This window comes from Pseudopipra pipra, chromosome 4 (assembly GCF_036250125.1).
Source record: "Pseudopipra pipra isolate bDixPip1 chromosome 4, bDixPip1.hap1, whole genome shotgun sequence".
Lineage (NCBI taxonomy): Eukaryota > Metazoa > Chordata > Aves > Passeriformes > Pipridae > Pseudopipra > Pseudopipra pipra.
In genome coordinates, this window is record NC_087552.1 from 18172447 (window position 1) to 18179358 (window position 6912).

At 46.4% G+C, this 6912-nt stretch overlaps 1 long non-coding RNA gene across 1 annotated transcript in view; it reads left to right on the forward strand.

Moving 5' to 3' along the window:
• The window catches only part of LOC135412873 (uncharacterized), a 636102-nt gene that overhangs the window by 561451 nt on the left and 67739 nt on the right, over positions 1-6912 (forward strand). The window lies entirely within an intron of this gene.

Below are 6912 nucleotides of genomic sequence, written 5' to 3' on the forward strand. Positions count from 1 at the left end.
CAAAAACCTCTTTCCACCCTATGTCAGAAATTGGACTTTTAGAAAGTTACTTGATCTGTCACATACCCATCATTATCTCTTGGTTCCTCTTCATCCTCATTCACCAGTGGCACAACTGAATTGTCTGCTGCACTGGAAACAAGTGGGTGCTCCTGGTTCTGCTCCCACTGATGGAACGAGGTACAAACAAAGGCAGTTTAGGAACCATCTGAAGCCCCTCCTCCCTGCTCCCCTCTTTCAGATCCCTAATTGGATGTAGGCTGCAGCCAAATCTTTTCCTTTTTCTGCCCCAAAGAGGCAAATTCAGCAGTGATAGCCATAAACAATCCATGTGAGATGAACGGCTGCTGAAGAAAGGAAACCACAAGAGGGGTTTGGAGTAAAGAATTCAACTTTGATGCTGCACTGGCACCAGGCTAATAGGACTTGGAGTATCTGCAATCAGTCAGTATCTACCAGAATAATAAGGAACCCACAGATGTGCCATCTTGGCAAGGGTTCCTCCCTGTGTGTACACCCCTGAGAAGTGACTTGGAGGGACGTGCTAGTTGGAGCTGCAAAGCAAGGTCAGTGCTCAAGCCAGCTGCCCGTAGCATCCCACATCAGCCAGCTGAGCTGTGCAGATCCCCCTCTGTCCTCTTTGCCCTCCCATAAAGCTGAAAGGATAACAACATGTGGATCCTTACCTCTGAGGAGTCATCTATCCAAATTGGAGAGGTAACAGTAGCTGCTGGCCGTGTGCTAGAAGAACCAGAAAGAACACACAGCCATTAATTTCACTGTGCATGGAGGGTTACCAACACATAAAGTGTCAGAAATTAAAACATCCCCTTCTCTGATCTAGCAACATCCCAGCCCAGCAACACAACCATTTCAAGAGCTTTTATGTACTTCAAGCATTTCAGTGTGTCTCAAGCCACAGTGTAAGATCCATTTGTTAATGACTTCACGAACAGAGAAGAAAGGTTTCTGCTGGATTTTGCAGCAGATTTTGTGGGCAACAACCTCTTTCAACCCTATGTCAGAAATTCGACTGTAGAAAGACACTTCATCTGTCACATACCCATCATTATCTCTTGGTTCCTCTTCATCATCACTTGTCAGTAGCACAACTGAATTATCTGCTGCACTGGAAACAAGTGGGTTTCCAGCTGGGTGCTGCTGGTTCTGCTCCCACTGCTGCAACGGGGTCGAAACGGAGGCAGCTTAGAACTACCTGTAGCCCCTCCTCCCTGCTCCCCTCTTTCAGTTCCCCAATTGGATTGAGGCTGGAGGTGTTTCTATCCCTCTTTCTGCCCTAACCAGGCAAATTCAAGGGTGATATCCGTAACTACTCGTATGACATGAACAGCTGCTGAAGAAAGGAAGCCACAGGAGGGGTTGGAGTAAAGAATTCAAGCCTGGCTGCTGTGTTGGTGCCAGGCAAATAGATCTTAGATGTCTGCATTCAGTCCATTACTGCTATAATATCGGGAACCCACAGATCTTCCAGTGCCATCTTGGCGAGGGATCCCCCTCTACAGGCACCCCTGAGAAGTGACTTGGAGGGATGTGCTACTTGGAGCTTCAAAGCAAGGGCTGTGCTTCAAGCCAGCTGCCTCTAGCATGCCATGTTAGCCAAATGAGTTATGCAGCTCCTGCCCTGCTCCATTCCCCCTCCCACAGAAAATGAAAAGGTGGCAACATGTGGATTCTTACCCCTAGGAAGCAATCCTGGTACAGCACATTTGTAAGGGTAGCACTGGGTCTTGTGGTAGAGAGAAGAGAGCAAGAAAAAAATTCAGCTGTTAATTGCACCACTCAGCAGGGGTGAGTGATACATAAATTGTCAGAAATCAAAACATCCCTTCTTCTGATCTAGCTACAACCCAGCCCAGCAACACAATCATTCCAAGAACTTTTATGTACTTCAAGCATTTCAGTGTATCTCAAGCCACAGTGTAAGATCCATTCATTTATGAGTTCATGAAGAGAGAAGAAAGATTTCTTCTGGGGTTTACTGGATTTTTTTGGGTTTTTTAGTTAGTCCTCTTCCAGACAGGCCACTATATCCCAGGTCTGGAGTTTTGCACAGAATCAAGCAGAACTCAAAGCCTTGGCAAAAACCTCTTTCCACCCTATGTCAGACATTGGACTTTTAGAAAGTTACTTGATCTGTCACATACCCATCATTATCTCTTGGTTCCTCTTCATCCTCATTCACCAGTGGCACAACTGAATTGTCTGCTGCACTGGAAACAAGTGGGTGCTCCTGGTTCTGCTCCCACTGATGGAACGAGGTACAAACAAAGGCAGTTTAGGAACCATCTGAAGCCCCTCCTCCCTGCTCCCCTCTTTCAGATCCCTAATTGGATGTAGGCTGCAGCCAAATCTTTTCCTTTTTCTGCCCCAAAGAGGCAAATTCAGCAGTGATAGCCATAAACAATCCATGTGAGATGAACGGCTGCTGAAGAAAGGAAACCACAAGAGGGGTTTGGAGTAAAGAATTCAACTTTGATGCTGCACTGGCACCAGGCTAATAGGACTTGGAGTATCTGCAATCAGTCAGTATCTACCAGAATAATAAGGAACCCACAGATGTGCCATCTTGGCAAGGGTTCCTCCCTGTGTGTACACCCCTGAGAAGTGACTTGGAGGGACGTGCTAGTTGGAGCTGCAAAGCAAGGTCTGTGCTCAAGCCAGCTGCCCGTAGCATCCCACATCAGCCAGCTGAGCTGTGCAGATCCCCCTCTGTCCTCTTTGCCCTCCCATAAAGCTGAAAGGATAACAGCATGTGGATCCTTACCTCTGAGGAGTCATCTATCCAAATTGGAGAGGTCACAGTAGCTGCTGGCCGTGTGCTAGAAGAACCAGAAAGAACACACAGCCATTAATTTCACTGTGCATGGAGGGTTACCAACACATAAAGTGTCAGAAATTAAAACATCCCCTTCTCTGATCTAGCAACATCCCAGCCCAGCAACACAACCATTTGAAGGGTTTTTATGTACTTCAAGCATTTCAGTGTGTCTCAAGCCACAGAGTAAGATCCATTTGTTAATGACTCCACGAACAGAGAAGAAAGGTTTCTGCTGGAGTTTGCAGCAGATTTTGTGGGCAACAACCTCTTTCAACCCTATGTCAGAAATCAGACTGTAGAAAGACACTTCATCTGTCACATACCCATCATTATCTCTTGGTTCCTCTTCATCATCACTTGTCAGTAGCACAACTGAATTATCTGCTGCACTGGAAACAAGTGGGTTTCCAGCTGGGTGCTGCTGGTTCTGCTCCCACTGCTGCAACGGGGTCGAAATGGAGGCAGCTTAGAACTACCTGTAGCCCCTCCTCCCTGCTCCCCTCTTTCAGTTCCCCAATTGGATTGAGGCTGGAGGTGTTTCTATCCCTCTTTCTGCCCTAACCAGTCAAATTCAAGGGTGATATCTGTAACTACTCGTATGACATGAACAGCTGCTGAAGAAAGGAAGCCACAGGAGGGGTTGCAGTAAAGAATTCAAGCCTGGCTGCTGTGTTGGTGCCAGGCAAATAGATCTTAGATGTCTGCATTCAGTCCATTACTGCTATAATTATCGGGAACCCACAGATCTTCCAGTGCCATCTTGGCGAGGGATCCTCCTCTACAGGCACCCCTGAGAAGTGACTTGGAGGGATGTGCTACTTGGAGCTTCAAAGCAAGGGCTGTGCTTCAAGCCAGCTGCCTCTAGCATGCCATGTTAGCCAAATGAGTTATGCAGCTCCTGCCCTGCTCCATTCCCCCTCCCACAGAAAATGAAAAGGTGGCAACATGTGGATTCTTACCCCTAGGAAGCAATCCTGGTACAGCACATTTGTAAGGGTAGCACTGGGTCTTGTGGTAGAGTGAAGAGAACAAGAAAAAAATTCAGCTGTTAATTGCACCACTCATCAGGGGTTAGTGATACATAAATTGTCAGAAATCAAAACATCCCTTCTTCTGATCTAGCTACAACCCAGCCCAGCAACACAATCATTCCAAGAACTTTTATGTACTGCAAGCATTTCAGTGTATCTCAAGCCACAGTGTAAGATCCATTCCTTTATGACTTCATGAAGAGAGAAGAAAGATTTCTTCTGGGGTTTACTGGATTTTTTTGGGTTTTTTAGTTAGTCCTCTTCCAGACAGGCCACTATATCCCAGGTCTGGAGTTTTGCACAGAATCAAGCAGAACTCAAAGCCTTGGCAAAAACCTCTTTCCACCCTATGTCAGAAATTGGACTTTTAGAAAGTTACTTGATCTGTCACATACCCATCATTATCTCTTGGTTCCTCTTCATCCTCATTCACCAGTGGCACAACTGAATTGTCTGCTGCACTGGAAACAAGTGGGTGCTCCTGGTTCTGCTCCCACTGATGGAACGAGGTACAAACAAAGGCAGTTTAGGAACCATCTGAAGCCCCTCCTCCCTGCTCCCCTCTTTCAGATCCCTAATTGGATGTAGGCTGCAGCCAAATCTTTTCCTTTTTCTGCCCCAAAGAGGCAAATTCAGCAGTGATAGCCATAAACAATCCATGTGAGATGAACGGCTGCTGAAGAAAGGAAACCACAAGAGGGGTTTGGAGTAAAGAATTCAACTTTGATGCTGCACTGGCACCAGGCTAATAGGACTTGGAGTATCTGCAATCAGTCAGTATCTACCAGAATAATAAGGAACCCACAGATGTGCCATCTTGGCAAGGGTTCCTCCCTGTGTGTACACCCCTGAGAAGTGACTTGGAGGGACGTGCTAGTTGGAGCTGCAAAGCAAGGGCTGTGCTCAAGCCAGCTGCCCGTAGCATCCCACATCAGCCAGCTGAGCTGTGCAGATCCCCCTCTGTCCTCTTTGCCCTCCCATAAAGCTGAAAGGATAACAGCATGTGGATCCTTACCTCTGAGGAGTCATCTATCCAAATTGGAGAGGTCACAGTAGCTGCTGGCCGTGTGCTAGAAGAACCAGAAAGAACACACAGCCATTAATTTCACTGTGCATGGAGGGTTACCAACACATAAAGTGTCAGAAATTAAAACATCCCCTTCTCTGATCTAGCAACATCCCAGCCCAGCAACACAACCATTTGAAGGGTTTTTATGTACTTCAAGCATTTCAGTGTGTCTCAAGCCACAGAGTAAGATCCATTTGTTAATGACTCCACGAACAGAGAAGAAAGGTTTCTGCTGGAGTTTGCAGCAGATTTTGTGGGCAACAACCTCTTTCAACCCTATGTCAGAAATCAGACTGTAGAAAGACACTTCATCTGTCACATACCCATCATTATCTCTTGGTTCCTCTTCATCATCACTTGTCAGTAGCACAACTGAATTATCTGCTGCACTGGAAACAAGTGGGTTTCCAGCTGGGTGCTGCTGGTTCTGCTCCCACTGCTGCAACGGGGTCGAAATGGAGGCAGCTTAGAACTACCTGTAGCCCCTCCTCCCTGCTCCCCTCTTTCAGTTCCCCAATTGGATTGAGGCTGGAGGTGTTTCTATCCCTCTTTCTGCCCTAACCAGTCAAATTCAAGGGTGATATCTGTAACTACTCGTATGACATGAACAGCTGCTGAAGAAAGGAAGCCACAGGAGGGGTTGCAGTAAAGAATTCAAGCCTGGCTGCTGTGTTGGTGCCAGGCAAATAGATCTTAGATGTCTGCATTCAGTCCATTACTGCTATAATATCGGGAACCCACAGATCTCCCAGTGCCATCTTGGCAAGGGATCCCCCTCTACAGGCACCCCTGAGAAGTGACTTGGAGGGACGTGCTACTTGGAGCTCCAAAGCAAGGGCTGTGCTCAAGCCAGCTGCCCGTAGCATCCCACATCAGCCAGCTGAGCTGTGCAGATCCCCCTCTGTCCTCCTTGCCCTCCCATAAAGCTGAAAGGATAACAACATGTGGATCCTTACCTCTGAGTAGTCATCTATCCAAATTGGAGAGGTAACAATACCTACTGGCCGTGTGCTAGAGAGAAGAGAACTTGAAAGAAAATGCAGCCATTAATTTCACTGTGCATGGAGGGTTACCAACACATAAAGTGTCAGAAATTAAAACATCCTTTATTCGGACTTAGCAACATCCCAGCCCAGCAACACAATCATTTGAAAGGCTTTTATGTACTTCAAGCATTTCAGTGTGTCTCAAGCCACATTGTAAGATCCATTCCTTAATTCCTTAATGAGATAAAAAAGCTTTCTTCTGGATTTTACTGGATTTTTGGATGGGCTTTCAAAAACAGACAGGCCACTATATTCCAGGTCTGAATTTTTCACGCAGAATCAAGCAGAACTCAACCCCTGGCAAAAACCTCTTTCTACCCTGTGTCAGAAATTAGACTTTAGAGAGTTACTTTATCTGTCACATACCCATCATTATCTCTTGGTTCCTCTTCATCATCACTGGTCAGTAGCACAACTGAATTATCTGCTGCACTGGAAACAACTGGGTTTCCAGCTGGGTGCTGCTGGTTCTGCTCGCACTGCTGCAACGGGGTCGAAATGGAGGCAGCTTAGGAACCACATGTAGCCCCTCCTCCCTGCTCCCCTCTTTCAGTTCCCTAATTGGATTTAGGCTGGAGGTGTTTCTTTCCCTCTTTCTGCCCTAAACAGGCAAATTCAGCAGTGATAGCCATAAACACTTCCTATTAGATGAACACCTCAGTGACCAGGAGTACCTTAAATGGATGTTGCAGGTAAACACTTAATATTTGAGGAGTCAAAGTCTTCCTGTCCTCTCCTTTTCTTTTTCTTTAAATCCCTGGCCTGTATGATGAGGATCTCTGGAATAACTTCCCTTTTAAATTGCATCTCCTTCTGTTACATTACCAATGACTGGTAAATGTTGTGCCCAAGTTCTGGAGCAACAGGCTCTTTTAAACTACTTTTTCACTACAAGGGATACTTGGAAGTGTTAATGTGTTCAGAGGT